At 41.8% G+C, this 21932-nt stretch overlaps 1 protein-coding gene across 2 annotated transcripts in view; it reads left to right on the forward strand.

Moving 5' to 3' along the window:
• The first annotated feature begins 7198 nt into the window (after window positions 1–7198).
• Window positions 7199–21932, forward strand: part of acsl1a (acyl-CoA synthetase long chain family member 1a) — a 57666-nt gene continuing 42932 nt past the window's right edge. For both annotated transcript variants that reach the window (XM_046327654.1, XM_046327655.1), the window contains exon 1: window positions 7199–7322. The gene's annotated coding sequence lies outside the window, so the exon portion shown is untranslated. The remainder of the gene's footprint in view (window positions 7323–21932) is intronic.

The raw sequence follows: 21932 nt of genomic DNA on the forward strand, positions 1-21932 counted from the left end.
GAATATAATATGCTACAGTACTTTAAATTACAGTACATTACACTGTTTTCACATTACACATTGCACTACCCATAAACATTTCCTGAAAATCAAATTTCCATCATTTCTATGCCATGTTTTGACCAAAGGTGTGATCACTGAAGACATCATTCACAATCAGTGATGCAACAAAATAAATGTGTTGCTCAAATATAATGACAACATAGGTGTACTGTAATCAAATTAAACAAATTAAAAGCCTGACAAGCCTCTTTTGAGGATTAGCAACACCGGAGGGTTTGTTTTATTTTTAAGGCAGCCATATTCTACAGGTAGACCGCGGTCCAGATCCGAACCCAGAATGGGGTCAATGCGGACTGCGTGTTTCCCGACTTTAACAATTGTTTTTATTTTTTAGGAACTCAGTCGGGCTTTCAATTTAATGCAGTTTGGGGTTGCATGGGTGAGTCGCAAGGTGGGGCTTGGTAACTATAAACCGATAATTTACAATATCCATACCTTTGCCACCTAGGAAATTTGTGGCAAAGGTATCTTCTCAAATAGTCGTTGAGTACCCCTTGGTATAGGAGATGCAGTTGTTACATACTATACAGTAGACTACATCTCTGATTTGTAAATATATATAAATATTTTACTTACTGTGAAGTAAAATCCTAATAGTTATCATCATAATCAAAATGTGCTTATAGTTTTGAAACATAAGGGCACATCGACAGATTTTTCACATTGTCGCCTCCGGTATTCAAACCAGCAACTTTTCAATTACTGGCACAATGTTCTAACAACGAGGCTACTGCTGCCTGTAACCCCCTTTGGGTTGTGCCGTGGCGGAGACCTTTGGGGGCTATACTCGGCATTGTCTCAGGATGGTAAGTTGGTGGTTGAAGATATCCCTCTAGTGGTGTGGGGGTTTTGCTTGGCAAAGTGGGTGGGGTTATATCCTGCCTGTTTGGCCCTGTCCGGGGGTATTGTCGGACGGGACCACAGTGTCTCCCGACCCCTCCTGTCTCAACTGTCTTAACCGGTGTCCTGTGTGAATTTAAGTATGTTCTCTCTAATTCTCTCTCTTTCTCTCTTTCTTTCTTTCTTTCTTTCTTTCTTTCTTTCTTTCTTTCTTTCTTTCTTTCTTTCTTTCTTTCTTTCTTTCTTTCTCTCTTTCTTACTTTCTTTCTTTCTCTCTCTCTCTCTCTCTCTGAGGACCTGAGCCCTAGCACCATGCCTCAGGACTACCTGGCCTAATGACTCCTTGCTGTCCCCAGTCCACCTGGCCATGCTGCTGCTCCAGTTTCAACTGTTCTGCCTGTGGCTATGGAACGCTGACCTGTTCACCAGATGTACTACCTGTCCCAGACCTGTTGTTTTCAACTCTCTAGAGACAGCAGGAGTGGTAGAGATACTCTGAATGATCGGCTATGAAAAGCCAGCTAACATTTACTCCTGAGGTGCTGATCTGTTGCACCCTCGACAACCACTGTGATTATTATTATTTGACCCTGCTGATCATCTATGAACATTTTAACATCTTGGCCATGTTCTGTTATAATCTACACCTGGCACAGCCAGAAGAGGACTGGCCACCCCTCATAGCCTGGTCCTCTTTAGGTTTCATCCTAGGTTCTGTCCTTTCTATGGAGTTTTGCCTAGCCACCGTGATTCTACACCTGCATTGCTTGCTGTTTGGGGTTTTAGGCTGGGTTTCTGTACAGCACTTTCTGACACCAGCTTATGTAAGAAGGCAGGTTGTGAGCAAGTTGAGAAATGTGTGTCTTACAGTTTCATTATCCTTATACAGTACATACGTAAGACAAATCATCAGAAATAGGGGTATTGGCTACTGTGAAAACGTAGGACAGTTATGTATTCCATTTCTGCCGCATGCAACATTGTACTAAATCACCTTTTCCACATGACTTGTAAACTGATGCTGTATCCCCTGCTTGAAATGAATCAGCTCACAGTGTATCATTGGCATTTAGATAATGACTGGAATATATTATTAAATACAACCCAGGTATTACAGAAGTGCATGGTACATACACAACACTATAATTCATAATGGTAGCAACAACACTCTAAAAAATGTGGTGTTCTACAAGGGTTCTTCTAAGATCATTAAAGTTTGAGAAACCTTAGGGTTCTTGGCACTGAAAATTACCCCCAAAGGGTTCTTCAAGAACCCCATAGGAGGTGGGGTTCATTGAGAAACCTCCTTAGTTTTTTTCTTCTTTTTTTTCTGCAGGATCCCAACTGCCCAACTGAAACATTTGGATTTGAATATGAAAGGAGAGCAGGCCCAGACACTTAACTGAAAAATGTAAAGATCTCAATTTAAGGTAAGGTTTGTCCCTTATATGATCTAAATTGATATTGTTTTATGATGATACCATCTTTTCATATTTGTGCAAATCTTTGTAAAACAAACAATTTGTTGAAGGTTAGCTGTATTGGGTAGAGGTGACTGAACTGCTCACTTTTGTGTCTGTAGGTATATAGAGGAGGCATACAAAGGTATGTCAATTGGTATTGGTATGTACCATCCTTCTCCCTTACCTCTTCAATGAAAATCCCATAGGCCTCAACATTACGGACAAGGTATGTGCACGAAAACCATTATCAAAACAGTTTTTTAAATTCACTACAAAAACCAAGGTATCGTGTGCATGTTCTGCCATGTGCATTTTAAAAAAATTAAACACCTGTACTATTTTTTGCGATTCACAGACTTCACCCTCCCTACACCTCTGATGAATGTATGTCACGACCGTCGTATGAATAATTGGACCAGCGTTTCACATTTTATTGATAGTGACATTTCCTAAACAACAACGCTATAACGATCGGGACCTACATAGGCATATGTAGGTCATACAAAACAATATCCCACATCGCAGGTGGGAAAAAGGACACACTAAGTATGATCCCCAATTAGAGGTAACGATCATCAGCTGCCTCCAATTGGGAACCACACACACACACACACACACACACACACACACACACACACACACACACACACACACACACACACACACACACACACACACACACACACACACACACACACACACACACACACACACATAGAAATATAATACCTAGAAACCCCCCTAGTCACGCCCTGACCTAAAACACTCAGGGCGTGACAATACAACAGGAAACTGGTTCGATCACCATACAATGCAAACTCACTCATTCTGGCTATGGATATGGAGAACATCAACACATTAACATGTCACTAAAATCATTATTAACACTGACAACTAAAATATTGTGTTACTGCTATGCATATTAATAATACTAATAATAATAATAGGGCAGGGGGAGATAGTTCAAAAACAAACCCCAAAAAGGTCTTCAAAATGTTTTTCGAGGATCCATTTATAGGGTTCTTTGAATAACATATAGGGGTTCCCCCACAGTTTCAATTTGAAGAACCCCTAAAGGATACTCCAGAAACCTTTTATTTTTAGAGTGTAGAGTGAATCTTTCCACTTTGTCCTATTGGAGCACACTGGTGGATGGAGAATAATGATGTAGTACTTACAGCCACATCCATATACTCATGTCAAATTGATATGAGGTCAACATATAGAAATGTACAGTGTTCAGCAGTTAGCAAACTGTACGTTAACTAAGCACTATATCATTTGAGTTCAGTAGTTATCCATTTTGAGCAGTTTGATTAGGTGATAATAATATTGTTAAAAAATGACAAGAAAATAATATTAAAAGTAAAGTGAATATTGCATTTTGAGAAAAGCATATACTTTGATTGAATATGTAGACTTTTCAAATTGAAAGAGTGATTTTCTGCAATGAACAAGTGACTTTGTAAATGTATTTGTTTTCCTCAGTCAGAATGTGCTTATAGTTTTGAAACATAAGCCATTTTGAGAATCTACTTTGATTTTTTTGCTTAGAGTTAAAATGTACAACATACTTGCACCAAAGTGATTGTAAAAACTGTAACGCTACCTATAATTGAAGTGCTGATCATTTTTTATCCGAAAAAAAAGCCTATTTTGTAGCCTACAGATGTCAGATCTTAATATGACCCATTTTGTCGCAGGAGGAAAACAATCCTGCTGCAGGGGGATTTGAATGAATATTGAATATTTAGAATCGCCAAAAGGGGGCAATTAGAAGTGAAGTTTGCACTACCGTACCTAGGGGTCCATGGTTTAAAACAATTCTAGCATTCACATGTTTATGAATGTTATGCATTTTATTGCAATACCGAATAAAGTATTATGTAGTCAGCCATTCAAATAAATACTCTTCAAATTGACAATGAAATAATGACTAAATTATCCTCTTTAGTTTAAGCTTTAGATTAGAACCTTTTGTCTTTGACATTTCATTGAATAAACATAACTGATAGTCTGACATCAATGATTTGCTGAGTCTCACTTTGATGGGTCCTACTCTAGAGTGTGCCATTGGTCTGGTCACATTAAATAATGAGCAAAACAAATCATGGGGTTCATCATTTGATCAAATAACAGTTTTCCATAATCAAACATTTATGGTTCGAAAGAAAGGCAAAGCTTTCCAATGATGTAAAATTAAAAGCCTGTAATTTAACATAAAAAAGTTGATTGATAAAACACTTTGTACTATTGATGATGTACCTGTATTTGAATATGAAATATTGTTATTACAGTATGAACAGAATCCAGTTATGACCACAATAGGAAGCAAACATACATTGTAGACATTAAACTCGGCAGTCATCTGTGTGGCCATGCACGCCTCCAACTCAATCATCAAGTTTGCAGGCGACACTACAGTGGTATGCTTGATTACCAACAACGATGAGATGGCCTACAGGGAGGAGGTGAGGGAGTGTGGTGTCAGGAAAATAACCTCATACTCACCGAAAACACACACAAACTTTTACAGATGCACAATCGAGAGCATCCTGTCAGGCTGTATCACCACCTGGTACGGCAACTGCTCCGCCCACAACCGTAAGGCTCTCCAGAGGGTAGTGAGGTCTGCACAACGCATCACCGGGGGAAAACTATCTGCCCTCCAGGACACCTACACCACCTAATGTCACAGAAAGGCCAAAAAAATCATGAAGGACAACAACCACCCAAGCCACTGCCTGTTCACCCCGCTATCATCCAGAAGATGAGGTCAGTACAGGTGCATCAAAGCTGGGACCGAGAGACTGAAAAACAGCTTCTATCTCAAGGCCATCAGACTGTTAAACAGCCACCACTAACATTGAGTGGCTGCTGCCAACACACTGTCATTGACACTGACCCAACTCCAGCCACTTTAATAATGGGAATTGATGGGAAATGATGTAAATATATCACTAGCCACTTTAAACAATGCTACCTTATATAATGTTACTTACCCTACATTATTGTTTGTTATTATAATTGTAAGTCGCTCTGGATAAGAGCGTCTGCTAAATGACTTAAATGTAAATGTAAATTATTCATCTCATATGCATACGTATATACTGTACTCTACATCATCGACTGCATCCTTATGTAATACATGTATCACTAGCCACTTTAACTATGCCACTTTGTTTACTTTGTCTACATACTCATCTCCTATGTATATACTGTACTCGATACCATCTACTGTATGCTGCTCTGTACCATCACTCATTCATATATCCTTATGTACATATTCTTTATCCCTTTACACTGTGTATAAGACAGTAGTTTTAGAATTGTTAGTTAGATTACTTGTTGGTTATCACTGCATTGTAGGAACTAGAAGCACAAGCATTTCGCTACACTCGCATTAACATCTGCTAACCATGTGTATGTGACAAATAAAATTTGATTTGATTTGAACTATTGGCCAGATTTACCCAAGTTTGCACTAGATGCCATATTGGCACCTGTTTCTTTCAGTAAAGGATAAAACACCAAAAACTGTCTTCATCTACACTATTACTACACATCTACACACATACACGTATTCTTTCGAGAAACTTTTATTTGCTATTTATGTACCGTCCTTTACGTTCAGTCCACTGCAGCTGGTAGTTGGTAGAGCATGGCTTTTGCAACACCAGAATTGTGGTTTAATTCCTGGGTTCTCCCTAACGTAAAAATTGTATGCACGCTTTACTGTAAGACTGCTAAAAGGCATATATTATTATTATTATTATTATATTATTTCATAAAACAGGTGGACATGGAACATCCTTTTCTCAGAAAACAGTGTTGTACACAGATTGTACACACATTTTTTAAATGTACGTATTTGGACAATAGTATGCTTTTTTACTTTACATTCATTCCCCATCATTGGGATCAGCCACTGGCTTGGCTGAGGCACCTGCTCGGGATGTTGTTGACCAATCCTAGGGAATGTCACCAGCTCCCTCAGCTTTCTCTGTGCTCTTTTGTTGAATGCTTGCTTCCATGAGTCGACACACCACAATTGCTCTATTGAATTAGAGATCTGGACACTGATGGCCGGTCAAGAACAAGAACAAGTTTGTGTTCCTTTTTGCCATTTATCAAATGGGATTGAATGTGTTTGATGATGTATATGTTGGTTTGTCAATATGTGATCAAACTTTCAATTATTTTCAGGGAGCTTTTTGGCACAATAGAAGCACAGGTTTAGGGCACAAGGCTAAGGGATTTTTTAAAAGGATTTTAAAGTGACATTAAAGCATAAATTCATCCTGTAAATGTTAGTTGTCACCATCAGATCACAGAATACAGTGTGTGAGTAACTTGACTGTTGACTGACAATCTTAATATTAGTTGATTGGATGAAGTTAAGTTAGGCTAGACAGCATAAGCAATTGAGCAGTTGGCTCCATACAATGTCCGTTACATACTGTAGGCTATAATGTCCTTTAGCCAGGTGGAATATCATCGTTTGTCCGTATGAGAAAAAGGGTAGGCCTAGTTAATGGATGTCTGATAATGTGGCAAAACTGTGTTGTCAAAAACAACAAAAAATGTAATAAAATCGTAGGCTACATGAATTGTTCTGATAAAGATTGTATTGAAATTGAATTTGGAACTAAATTGAACTTGTCTGAACAAACTTGCATCCGAAGCATCTTTAAAAAACAAATACAAGTTGTTTGAGCAAATTTGAATAATGTGACGTAAATAAAGTGTGATGGAATGTGCAAAAAGATGGACGCGGACGTAACGTTCAATAAATATTGTCCAATGAAAACACGCCTTTGAAAATTGTATGGGGAAAATATTAGACAGCATCACTGATTGGCCAAGCAGCTGCTTTACAAGTGAGATCCACTGTTGAGCGCTACATCCTCTTTAAAGATTGTGAATGGTTCACGCCTAGGAGGCTGCCTGACACAGGTTTGTTGGATGTTTAACTTTATGCTTTGCCTGTTCAATTATATTATTCCAAGTTTGTACTCAATAACTATGTGAAAATAAGAAATGCATCGTGTGTTTGTTTGCGCAATAACTGGGTCATTAAAAAAACAACAGTCGCTCAGTTTTCAAAAGGCGTAACGTTAGATGTCTGATGGTGGATTAATTCGTTTTAAATGTAGATTATATCCATCATATTGTCAATACAGATTACGTGCACATCGCTGGCTGGATAGACTACGCATTTTAAGACGTAGGCCTATACAAAAACAATATTTATATTTCACAGGCGTTCCCTATTTCGTAGCATGTTCGGTGAATCAACACGTAGTCATAAAAATAGCTATCTGCTGTATAACTTTTTCTTCCTCTAAACTATATATCAACTTCTTGCGACCGCAAACTAAAGACGAAATTTTCAAGGCAGTCTAGTGGAAGAGATTGAGTAAAAAGGTCGTATGAGTTGTGAACTGAAAGGAGATACTACGTTTGTGACACTCAACTTTGTTTAGAAACGTTTATTATCGTGATGCGCGCTTTTAGAACTTGTGAAAGGAGCCCGAATGACGCCATTGTTAGTTAATTCGCTAATATTGTAATAGAAGTTTAAAAGGAGACAATGTATCCATTGTCAAACTCGTGTTGTGGCATCCCCGCCTTGTCATTTGCTTCGACAGTTTGCTGAGATACTATAAGTGAATCTCGAAAAATATTCATAGGTCAATTGATTTACTTTTAAAAACCATTTATTTAAACAAGCAACATAAAATACAATATTTCCACTAGTAAAGCAAAAGCGATAGGCTACTCCGATGCATAGAGAAAACAATTGAAATAATTTTGATTTTGAAATTAACAGTAACTTTCTTTATCATGTTTCATTTTAAAGGGAAATGGGTAGGGAAATTGGGATACCCATTTAAGTGATCGTGCAAGGTTCTGTTGAAATTGCAATGTGGCTATTTATTTTCAAAGAGTAGCTCAAAGCCTATTAATGCTGCATTAGCCTACTCAGGGTTTCAGTCTTAGTGACCTTTTCAATTAAGGTTTATTTTTTCTTTCTCTAAACAGTTCATTCCTAAGCATTATTAAGCTTAGTACAGGTGGCAAGATTTAGACCTGTTGGTGTTACTAAGTCCTCAATGTTCTTTGCTCAGAAAGCTGTAATGCACACTTTCTTAACCTTGCCCAGGCCAGTCCAGGGTGACTTCAAGTTCACAGCAATTTCAAAGGCATACACTTGCTACCAATGGTTGTAGCCTACTTATTAGGCCCAAGTTCAAATATTGACAGATGCCATTGAAACTTGTTTTGGTAGAACACCTGAACATTTGATGTCATAAGCTAGGCCAATACCTGGTTCCTTGTGGTACAGCAGACAACCACATTAGAGGAATTGTGTGGAATGTTGCCTGGAGTCTGTTTTTGACATTGATTCACTGTCTGAGTGTGCTGCTTTTAACCGGCTCTCCTGTTGACAATATTCTTGAGATGCAACCCCTTTTTTTTCTCCACTGGATTGGTCTGCCATGTGGTTATCTGGTGTAGCATTGTTCATATACTACAAAGGGGAAAGTATTTTGTCAGTATTACAGTACTGCTGTTCCTTTCTTTAGGTGAAAGGTGAAAGTCTCCTATTGAGAGTTGACTACAACTCCCAGGGACAGTGTGTTCCTGAAAATCTGTAGTAGTCTGCATAATTAAAAAAAAAGTTGTCAGTAGTAGCATGCATTCATGCCTCTTTTGAATTCAGATATGAAGTGATGTGTTGACTGACAACTATGTGGTAACTTCTACAGAAGATTTTCTCATGCCTTTTACGATATATTACAAAGGGATTCTGCTACGATGTCTGGTTCGTATTTGTATGTTACAGATGTTATATCTCTCCAAATGTGCCACAAAATAGACCCGGAAACATATACACTGTTCAAAAAAAGAAAGGGAACACTTAAACAACACAATGTACCTCCAAGTCAATCACACTTCTGTGAAATCAAACTGTCCACTTAGGAAGCAAAACTGATTGACAATAAATTTCACATGCTGTTGTGCAAATGGAATAGACAACAGGTGGAAATTATAGGCAATTAGCAAGACACCCCCAATAAAGGAGTGGTTCTGCAGGTGGGGACCATAGACCACTTCTCAGTTCCTATGCTTCCTGGCTAATATTTTGCTCACTTTTGAATGCTGGCGGTGCTTTCACTCTAGTGGTAGCATGAGACGGAGTCTTACTACAACCCACACAAGTGGCTCAGGTAGTGCAGCTCATCCAGGATGGCACATCAATGTGAGATGTGGCAAGAAGGTTTGCTGTGTCTGTCAGCGTAGTGTCCAGAACATGGAGGCACTACCAGGAGACAGGCCAGTACATCAGGAGATGTGGAGGAGGCCGGAGGAGGGCAACAACCTAGCAGCAGGACCGCTACCTCCGCCTTTGTGCAAGGAGGAGCACTGCCAGAGCCCTGCAAAATAACATCCAGTAGGCCACAAATGTACATGTGTCTGCTCAAACGGTCAGAAACTGACTCCATGAGGTTCCGACGTCCACAGGTGGGTGTTGTGCTTACAGCCCAACACCGTGCAGGACGTTTGGCATTTGCCAGAGAACACCCAAGATTGGCAAATTCGCCACTGGTGCCCTGTGCTCTTCACAGATGAAAGCAGGTTCACACTGAGCACATGTGACAGTCTGGAGACGCCATGGAAAACGTTCTGCTGCCTGCAACATCCTCCAGCATGACCGGTTTGTGGTGGGTCAGTCATGGTGTGGAGTGGCATTTCTTTGGTGGGGCCCCACAGCCCTCCATGTGCTCGCCAGAGGTAGCCTGACTGCCATTAGGTACCGAGATGAGATCCTCAGACTCCTTGTGAGACCATATGCTGGTGCGGTTGGCCCTGAGTTCCTCCTAGTGCAAAACAATGCTAGACCTCATGTGGCTGGAGTGTGTCAGCAGTTCCTGCAAGAGGAAGGCATTGATGCTATGGACTGGCCCGCCCGTTCCCCAGACCTGAATACAATTGAGCACATCTGGGACATCATGTCTTGCTCCATCCACCAACAGACTGTCCAGCAGTTGTAGGGAGGTCATACAGGCACGCGGAGGCCACACACACTACTGAGCCTCATTTGAACTAGTTTTAAGAACATTACATCAAAGTTGGATCAGCCTGTAGTGTGGTTTTCCATTTTGATTTTGAGTGAGACTCCAAATCCAGACCTCCATGGGTTGATAAATTTGATTTCCATTGATAAATTTGTCATTTTGTTGTCAGCACATTCAACTATGTAAAGAAAAAAGTATTTAATAAGAATATTTCATTTATTCAGATCTAGGATGTGTTATTTTAGTGTTCCCTTTATTTTTTTAAGCAGTGTTTTTTTTATGACTGTATGCCTGAAGTAGGTGATGGACCACAATGTCTTTTTTTTAATTAATCAAAGGTGGAAATCCTCAGGAAGTTTTGGCCTAGTTGTTGCTTAATCTTGAATCTAACTGCAGTTAGCTGTCTAAAGTTAGGCATGACACACTTTAAGTCTACAATTGCTACATCCCTTTGTGGACTTAAATTGAGATGGATGAACTCGGCAAAAAATAAATGTCCTCATTGTCAACTGTTTATTTTCAGAAATGTTAACAAGTGTAAATATTTGTATGATCATAACAAAATTCAACAACTGAGACACAAACTAAACAAGTTCCACAGATGTGTGACAAACATAAATGGAGTAATGTGTCCCTGAACAAAGAGGGGGGTCAAAATCAAAAGTAACAGTCAGTATCTGGTGTGGCCACCAGCTGTATTAAGTACTGCAGTGCATCTCCTACTCATGGGCTGCACCATATTTGCTAGTTCTTGCTGTGAGATGTTACCCCACTCTTCCACCAAGGCACCTGCAAGTTCCTAGACATTTCTGGGGGGGAATGGCCCTAGCACTCACCCTCTGTTCCAACAGGTCCCAGATGTGCTAAATGGGATTGAGACCGGGCTCTTTGCTGGCCATTGCAGAACACCGACATTCCTGTCTTGCAGAAAATCACGCACAGAACGAGCAGAAAAGTTGGTGGCATTGTCATGCTGGAGGATCCTGTCAGGATGAGCCTGCAGGAAGGGTACCACATGAGGGAGGAGGATGTCTTCCCTGTAATGCACAGCGTTGAGATTGCCTGTAATGACGACAAGCTCAGTCCGATGATGCTGTGACACACCGCCCCAGACCATGATGGACCCTCCACCTCCAAATCGATCCCGCTCCAGAGTACAGGCCTCGGTGTAACGCTCATTCCTTCGACGATAAACATGAATCCGACCATCACCCCGAGTGAGACAAAACCGCAACTCGTCAGTGAAGAGCACTTTTTGCCAGTCCTGTCTGGTCCAGCGTCGGTGGGTTTGTGCTCATAGGCGATGTTGTTGCCGGTGATGTAAGGCAGGTCCTCACCAGACAACAGGCCTACAGGCCCTCAGTCCAGCCTATTTCAGACAGTCTGAGCACTGATGGAGGGATTGTGCATTCCTAGTATAACTCGGGTAGTTTTGTTGTTGCCATTCTGTACCTGTAGGTGTGATGTTCGGAGGTACTGATCCTCTGCAGGTGTTGTTACACGTGGTCTGCCACTTCGAGGACAATCAGCTGTCCGTCCTGTCTCCCTGTAGCGCAGTCTTAGGCATTTCACAGTACAGACATGGCAATTTTATTGCCCTAGCCACATCTGCAGTCTTCATGCCCCCTTGCAGCATGTTTAATGAATGTTCCCGCAGATGAGCAGGGACTCTGGGCATCTCGCGGTTTTTTTCAGTCGGTAGGAAGGCCTCTTTAGTGTCCTAAGTTTTCATCACTGTGACCTTAATCGCCTACCGTCTGTAAGTAGTTAGTGTCTTAAAGACCGTTCCCACAGGTACATGTTCATTAATTGTTTATGGTTCATTGAACATGCACGGGAAACAGTGTTTAAACCCTTTACACCTTTACATTGGAGATCTGTGAAGTTATTTGGATTTTTACGAATTATTTGAAAGACAGGGTCCCGAAAAGGGACGTTTCTTTTTATTATCAAGTTTCTATTCTTATCACTTGTGAATGATGCCCAGCATGTGCAGTAAGGCAACTTTTTCAAATCCTAGGCACACACATGTAGCCTAGCCCATAGGCCTATATGTTTTGATAAGGTTGGTATCTAACTAAACAGGCCAAATGTAGCCTATAGTCCTAGTTTCCCTGGAACACCGTTAGAGAACACAGCCTAGTGAAACAGCTTCTTATAAACCCAGTCATTGCACAAACGCATGTGAAAACTGATCCATTACAATGACAACTAAAAGATACCAAAAAGCCTGGCTTTTTTTGCATGGCTTATTTCTTTGCATCGGGAAAAATATGGCCTTTCTTTATAAAAAGACATTTCATGCAATTCTACTACACTTTATATGACTGGAGACACTAGCAGAATCTTTTTTTTAAATGACAAATTACAGGGTAGCCTACTCTGCTGAAACTGACAAATGCCACAATAAAAACGACATTGTCCATATAATAGGCCTACAAGAAAGGGAGAGACAAAGTATATGTCCATCTAAATTGGAGGAGGAAATAATAAAAAAAAGTAAGTACCACTGACGCAACAATGATGATAAATGGTGAATGTGCGCACTCACCTGGGATATTGCCGATGCTCTCCGCTGGTGCCAATAAGATGGGCTATACTGTTGTTCGCTCAGTTAAAATGAGAATTTTGATAACTAAAAGACTAAATGAGTTGTCTCATTATCTTCTCTTTACAGCATTTACTTTCCAAACCATGTTTTCCTGAAATTTGTATTTTGAAATATTGCCATATGCCTGGCTTGGCGCCTCCTACTTTTCAGACAGTAGCAATTTAACAATAACCTTCCCCAATTATGTCTGCTGCATTTCCTTCCGACTATGCAATATGATTTTCTGTGGCCAAATCATGCTTTACTAGCCTATTTTGTATTTTAATTTTGTATTAGACTAGGCTATAGTAGGCTATATAATTTTAATTCAATTTACTTTAGGAAAAGCTTCCCCTAGCCTTATGGATGCACTGCCTCTGCTTGCATATTAATAACAACCTCATTCGCTATTTGAGTACAGGCTATGGATTACTTTTTTTGTTTGTTTTTGTAGGCCATTCTAAATAAATGGTTCCATCCATAGGCTCTATGTAAAGACTAGATTAAATTAAGGGGTGAGAATTATCAAGTGCTTGTCAAATTGTTAATGAGAGACTGAAGTGTGTGCAGCCTGCGCAAGAAGCAGAGCTCAATATTTTCCTTCTTCAAATCATCCTTAGTTGCATCATGCAGGCTTTAGAAAGTATTACAAATTTAAAAGTATAGCCTAATGCTTGTATCACAACTGAAGTGTCATAAATAACTCTAAATGAAGCATATAGGAGGACCTGTTCCTTTGTTAATTGCTCAACACAGAATAGCCGCATGTGCGCACTCGTTTGGAGAAAATATCAGTTTTATTCAGCTATGTTTATTTGTATTCCACATACTGTAAAATAATGCCACATAATTCTAAGCAAACCATGTCTGCTAAATTAACTAGTGTAGCCCACAGCCATATGGAATAGCCAGATCAGGGCCTAACATAAGGTTAACCTAAGAATATTTCGTTCTTCTGAAATGGGCTACATTTTCTTTAGACCTGTAAAATAAATAATGGATTTATTGTGATGTAGGCTATATTAAATGGATATTAGACTTTTTAAAATATAATGTTCCTACGGTCTGCATCAATGGTTTGAAGGCTATGTGGAAGCTAGGAGATGCTAAACGTGTTTGTTAATTCAAATGGTCAGTTACTTTGAGACCAGTTTCGTGACCCTCTTTCCATTTAACCAGCATCCTCACCCAAAGAGCACTGACTGACACCGGATGTCCGTGGACATATTTGTTTTAAGCTCCAGGTGTCATGTTTAATGACACCTCATTCTTTCTGCAGACATTTTTTTATTATTAATTCAGAGCAGATATTTAAGCGTTTATGGAAAATGTGGTCACCTAAAGGGGATTTTACTGAAATTCTTTACCAACCTTTGTACCTGCACACTACTTCCAGTAAATGTGTTTTTGTAAAAATGTCTGTAAATTGTTAAGTAGTCCTTGTGCATAGAGTTGTATGGTTCGTTACTTTTAAATCAATTTTTTTATTTTTTTATTTTGCCATAGATTTTAAGTTGCATTGCCTCTGCCGTGGAATTGCCAATCAGTAACACGGGCCGTGTTAGCTCGTAACCAATCATGCTATTATTTTTTTTTCGTTCATAACTTGTTTTGTACATGGTGTTGCTGCTACTGTCTCTTATGACCGAAAAGAGCTTCTGGACATCAGAACTGCGATGGCTCACCTTAAACTGGACCAAGAGTTCTTCTTCAATGAGTTGAAGGGGAATGATATAAACAGATCCCTGTTATTCGCTGAAGAAGGAAATGCAGATTTTGCGGAAAGAGATCGGGGTGCCTTATGCGGATCAGGCGATGAGTGGCTCATCTGCCTTTGCCTTCCATCCTGCTAGCCTAACGTTCCATCACCGAAAAATAAAATGGGACAAACTGAAAGCATGTTTATCCTACCAACGGGACATAAAAAACGGTAATATCTTACGTTTCACAGAGTCGTGGCTAAACGATGATATTAAGAACATACAGCTGGCGGGTTATACACTCTTTTGACAGAACAGCAGCCTCTGGTAAGACATGGGTCGGGGGCTTATGCATTTATGTAAACAGCTGGTCCACAATCTAAGGAAGTCTTGAGGTTTTGCTCGCCTGAGGTAGAGTATCTCATAAGCTGTAGACCACAATTCTCTCTAAGTAGATAGTTTCAACTGTATTTTTCATAGCGGTCTACAAACCACCACAGACCGACGCTGGCACTAAAACCGCACTCTGACCTGTATACCGCCATAAGAAAACAGGGAAACACTCATCCAGAGGCGGCGCTCCTAGTGTCCGGGGACTTTAATGCAGGGAAAACTTAAATCAGTTTTACCTCATTTCTATCAGCATATTAAACATGCAACCAGAGGGGAAAAAAAATTCTAGACCACCTTTACTTCACACACAGAAACGCGCACCAAGCTCTCCCTCGACTCTCCCTCGATTGAGGAGTACACACCACATCAGTCACTGGCTTTATCAATAATTGCATCGATGATGTTGTACCCACAGTGACCGTACGTACCCCAACCAGAAGCCATGGATTACAGGCAACATTCGCACTGAGCTCAAGGGTAGAGCTGCCGCTCCGACACTCGTCGGATGTGACGGGGCCTGCAAACTATTAGACTACAAAAGGTAACAGAGCCGAGAGCTGCCCAGTGACACGAGCCTACCAGATGAGTTAAATAACTTCTATGCTCGCTTCGAGGCAAGTAACACGGAAACATGCATGAGAGCATCAGCTGTTCCGGATGACTGTGATCACGCTCTCCACAGCCAATGTGAGGAAGACCTTTTAAACAGGTCAACATTCACAAGACCGCAGGGTCAGACAGATTACCAGGATGTGTACTCTGAGCATGCACTGGCCAACCTGGCAAGTGTCTTCACTGACATTTTCATCCTTTCCCTGTCTGCGTTTGTAATACCAACATGTTTCAAGCAGACCACCATAGTCCCTGTGCCCAAGAACACGAAGGTAACCTGCCTAAATGACTACAAACTCATAGCACTCACATCTGTAGCTATGAAATGCTTTGAAAGTCTGGTCATGGCTCACATCAACTCCATTATCCCAGAAACCCTAGAACCCCCTCCAATTTGCATACTGCATCAGCAGATCCACAGATGAATCTGTATTGCAGTTTTACACCTGGACAAAAGGAACACTTATGTGAGAATGCTAATTCATTGACTACAGCTCAGCGTCCAACACCATGGTGCCCTCAAAGCTCATCACTAAACTAAGGACCTCAAGACTAAACACCTCCCTCTGAAACTGGATACTGGACTTCCTGACAGGCTGGCCCCAGGTGGTAAGGGTAGGTAACAACACATCCGCCAAGCTGATCCTCAGCATGGGGGCCCCTCAGGGGGTGCGTGTTCAGTCCCCTCCTATACTCCCTGTTCACTCATGACTGCACAACTCCAACTCTATCATTACCTTTTCTGATGACAACAGTGGTAGGCCTGATCGCCAACAACGAGGAGACGGCCTATAGGGAGGAATTGAGACCTGACCGTGTGGTGCAAGGGCAACAACCTCTCCCTCAACATGATCAAGACAAAGGAGACGATTGTGGACTACAGGAAAAGGAGGACCGTTTATGCCCCCATTCTCATCGACGGGGCTGTTGTGGAGCAGAATAAGCGCTTCAAGTTCCTTGGCATCCACGTCACCAACAAACTAACATGGTCCAAGCACGCAACGACAGTCGTCAAGAGGGCACGACAAAACCTATTTCCCCCTCAGGAGACAAAGATTTGGCATGGCTCCTCAGATCCTCAAAAGGTTCTACAGCTGCACCTCCGAGAGCATGGTTGCATCACTGCCTGGTATGGCAACTGCTCGGCCTCCGATTGCAAGGCACTCCAGAGGGTAGTGCGTATTGACAAGTGCGTCACCGGGGCCAAGCTTCCTGCCATCCAGGACCTCTGTACCAGGCTGTGTCAGAGGAAGGCCTTAAAAATTGTAAAAGAAACCAGCCACCCTAATCATAGACTGTTCTCTCTGCTACTGCACGGGAAGCGGTAACGGAGCGCCAGGTCCAAGAGGCTCCTAAATAGCTTCTACCCCCAAGCCTTAAGTATCCTGAACAGCTAATCAAATGGCTATCAAGACTATTTGCATCTCCCCACCTCTGGAATGCTGCTGCTACTCTTTTATTATCTATGCATAGTCTTAAAGTGACTATCTATATGTAGGGCTGGGCTATATGACTATATAATATATATATATTGTGTGATTAAATGTCTATGGTATCCTATTTTGCTCTCGCTTATTTTGTTGCAAATCACACTTTACAGCAATATTTTTTGTCAATTGGACGACGCTTTGTGTTCTTCAACGTGCCGTGTGGAAGAATTTGCATCACAAACAAACATGGAGGAGAGTGAATGTGACAAATCACGGCGACACGGAACGTGTACCTAAAAGAGGGGCTACTTCGGTCCAATGGATGTGGTTTGAAGTCTGACACCGACCAGAAAACCGTCCTCTGTTAAATATTCCTCAGGCCGTTACTGACAACGGGCTCAAACACCACTAACCTCTTACCACCTACGCAGGAATCATGTGAAACAGTACGGAGGGAGTCTACAGATGAGACCAACGAAAGTGCAGTCGAGCTCTCAACACAAACCCCCCCCCGAACTCTGTTGCAAGAGGCTTTTGCCCACGACACACCATATGGCAAAGAATCACGAAGATGGAATGAGAACAGCTGCCGTTATAACTTACATCTGCAAAGACATGGCCCCAATTTACACGGTTGAGTAATGGGGGTTTTGTGAATTGGTGCTAACACTCGACCCAATGTACCAAATACAAATTGATATGCGACACATACTAATGCCAAAATAACACGCAAAACAGGCAAGCCCCCCCAAAGTGTTTTTATATATATTTTAGTGGGTTCAAAAAAGTATTTAGTCAGGCACCAATTGTGCAAGTTCTCCCACTTAAGATGAGAGAGGCCTGTAGTTTTCATCATAGGTACACTTCAACTATGACAGACAAAATGAGGGGAAAAAATCCAGAAAATCACTGTAGGATTTTTCATGAATTTATTTTCAAATTCTGTTGGAAAATAAGTATTTGGTCAATAACAAAAGTTTCTCAATACTTTATATACCCTTTGTTGGCAATGAGCGGTCAAATGTTTTTTTGTAAGTCTTCACAAGGTTTTCACACACTGTTGCTGGTATTTTGGCCCATTCCTCCATGCAGATCTCCACTAGAGCAGTGATGTTTTGGGGCTGTTGCTGGGCAACACGGTCTTTCAACTCCCTCCAAAGATTTTCTATGGGGTTGAGATTTGGAGACTGGCTAGGTCCACTCCAGGACCTTGAAATGGTTTTTACGAAGGCACTCCTTTGATGCCCAGGCAGTGTGTTTTGGTATATTATCATGCTGAAAGACCGAGCCAAGTTTAATCTTACATTTACATTTAAGTCATTTAGCAGACGCTCTTATCCAGAGCGACTTACAAATTGGTGCATTCACCTTATGACATCCAGTGGAACAGTCACTTTACAATAGTGCATCTAAATCTTAAAGGGGGGGGGGGTGAGAGGGATTACTTATCCTATCCTAGGTATTCCTTAAAGAGGTGGGGTTTCAGGTGTCTCCGGAAGGTGGTGATTGACTCCGCTGTCCTGGCGTCGTGAGGGAGTTTGTTCCACCATTGGGGGGGCCAGAGCAGCGAACAGTTTTGACTGGGCTGAGCGGGAACTGTACTTCCTCAGTGGTAGTGAGGCGAGCAGGCCAGAGGTGGATGAACGCAGTGCCCTTGTTTGGGTGTAGGGCCTGATCAGAGCCTGGAGGTACTGAGGTGCCGTTCCCCTCACAGCTCCGTAGGCAAGCACCATGGTCTTGTAGCGGATGCGAGCTTCAACTGGAAGCCAGTGGAGAGAGCGGAGGAGCGGGTTGACGTGAGAACTTGGGAAGGTTGAACACCAGACGGGCTGCGGCGTTCTGGATGAGTTGTAGGGGTTTAATGGCACAGGCAGGGAGCCCAGCCAACAGCGAGTTGCAGTAATCCAGACGGGAGATGACAAGTGCCTGGATTAAGACCTGCGCCGCTTCCTGTGTGAGGCAGGGTCGTACTCTGCGGATGCTGTAGAGCATGAACCTACAGGAACGGGCCACCGCCTTGATGTTAGTTGAGAACGACAGGGTGTTGTCCAGGATCACGCCAAGGTTCTTAGCGCTCTGGGAGGAGGACACAATGGAGTTGTCAACTGTGATGGCGAGATCATGGAACGGGCAGTCCTTCCCCGGGAGGAAGAGCAGCTCCGTCTTGCCGAGGTTCAGCTTGAGGTGGTGATCCGTCATCCACACTGATATGTCTGCCAGACATGCAGAGATGCGATTCGCCACCTGGTCATCAGAAGGGGGAAAGGAGAAGATTAATTGTGTGTCGTCTGCATAGCAATGATAGGAGAGACCATGTGAGGTTATGACAGAGCCAAGTGACTTGGTGTTTTGCGAGAAAGGGCATCTTCAATGCCCTTTCTGAAATCTTACGATACATGGCCCCACTCATTCTGTCTTTTACACGGATCAGTCGTCCTGGTCCCTTTGCTGAAAAACAGCCCCAATGCATAATGTTTCCACCCCCATGCTTCACAGTAGGTATGGTGTTCTTTGGATGCAACTCAGCATTCTTTGTCCTCCAAACCCGACAAGTTGAGTTTTTACCAAGAATTTCTATTTTGGTTTCATCTGACCATATGACATTCTCCCAATCTTCTTCTGGATCATCCAAATGTTCTCTAGCAAACTTCAGACGGGCCTGGACATGTACTGGCTTAAGCAGGGGGACACGTCTGGCACTGCAGGATTTTGAGTCCCTGGCGGCGTAGTGTGTTACTGATGGTAGGCTTTGTTACTTAGGTCCCAGCTCTCTGCAGGTCATTCACTAGGTCCCCCAGTGTGGTTCTGGGATTTTTGCTCACCGTTCTTGTGATCATTTTGACCCCACGAGGTGAGATCTTGTGTGGAGCCCCAGATCGAGGGAGGTTATCAGTGGTCTTGTATGTCTTCCATTTCCTAATAATTGCTCCCACAGTTGATTTCTTCAAACCAAGCTGCTTACCTATTGCAGATTCAGTCTTCCCAGCCTGGTGCAGGTCTACAATTTTGTTTCTGGTGTCCTTTGACAGCTCTTTGGTCTTGGCCATTTTGGAGTGTGACTGTGAGGTTGTGGACAGGTGTCTTTTATACTGATAACAAGTTCAAACAGGTGCCATTAATACAGGTAATGAGTGGAGGACAGAGGAGCCTCTTACAGGTCTGTGTTTGTAGGTGACCAAATACCTATTTTCCACCATTTGCAAATAAATTCATTAAAATTCATGTTATTTTTCTTCTCATTTAGTCTGTCATAGTTGAAGTGTACCTATGATGAAAATTACAGGCCTCATATTTTTAAGTGAGAACTTGCACAATTGGTGGCTAAATACCTTTTGTGTGTATACACAATGATATTTTTAGAGCCAGATTTTCGCAGATTTTTATATGCTTAATTTAAAATTTGCACCAAGGTTCTAAATGAAAGGAGAAAGAATCAAATATGAGTAAGTACATTTTTATATGTTGAGTATAATTCAAAGGGTAATTAGAAGTAGGCCTTTACATGTGGTCATTTTATATAAACTATTTATTTATTGATATTACAGAATGTGCAATATCGTGATATGTATTGTTATCGGGATATGAAATGACCTATATCGTAATGAGATTTTGGCCGGATTGCCCAGCCCTACCTGCACATATTACCTTGACACCGGTGCCCCCCGCACATTGACTCTGTACCGGTTCCCCCTGTATAAAGCCCCGCTATTGTTATTTACTGCTGCTCTTTAATAATTTGTTCTTCTGATGTCTTTTTTAAAAGATATTTTCTAGAACTGCCTTGTTGGGTAAGGGCTTGTAAGTAAGCCTTTTACTGTAAGGTCTACACCTGTTGTATTCGGCGCATGTGACAAATAACATTTGATTTAATTTGCTGCGGTGCACACAGACCAATTGCTCTAGTTTACAAACTTGTGATTATCATGCGGAGGATTCTTGTCCTGTCAGCTTTGAAGTACAATGACCGCATTCATCCCAAACCAGTCAAGGGAATCTAGAAATGGAGGCATGTGGTGTGGAAACTCTTGGTCCTCTCTCTTTCGTCTCGAATGTTCGGCGTCTCTCACTTGAGAATCTAGCATTTTCCACTTCAGATTGCGGAGCTCTCGCTCTCCTGTTCTTTCTTCCTCCCTCCCTTCTCACACCAACAGGGACAGGGCCAAGGGTGCACTGCCTCTCCACCACGACCTGCCTGCTCTGCTCATCTTTGGTGGGGGTTACTAACGGCCAAAGCCCTCAGGCCACAGCAAGTCAGTGAGCCTTTATTTACACAACACTTCTACCAAGGCTCTGACCACGGCCTGGTCAAACAGGAAAGCGGCACTCTGGCAGGGTAAGGTAATAGCGCGTCATTGGCAAGACCCCCATTCTGTTGAGTGGAAAGTTAGAGCTTACCTCAAACTGCTAAATGAGCTAAAGCTGATGAGATTAAGGGTATTTAATGCTTTCCATTGATAGTTAGATGTTAAATGGATATTAGTCCAAATTGTTTTGTAGCATTTCGGTGTGAAGGCGTGGTGATTTTAAATTGTTTGCGAAGAAAATCAATAGTCCCTAAAAGATGATGATGATAGTAATGTATAGCCACAGTGGGATCGGAGTGCTGTAACGAACTGTTGATATTTTTATATGTATGAATGTGTGTTATAACATTTGGGGTTTAGGCCTAATGGTTCTTCACCACTGGATGACAATTTATCCTGTGACAGTCTTTTTGAGCTGAGGTATGAACCGAACCATGACTCATGGATTTAGGA

This window comes from Oncorhynchus gorbuscha, linkage group LG24 (assembly GCF_021184085.1).
Source record: "Oncorhynchus gorbuscha isolate QuinsamMale2020 ecotype Even-year linkage group LG24, OgorEven_v1.0, whole genome shotgun sequence".
NCBI lineage: Eukaryota > Metazoa > Chordata > Actinopteri > Salmoniformes > Salmonidae > Oncorhynchus > Oncorhynchus gorbuscha.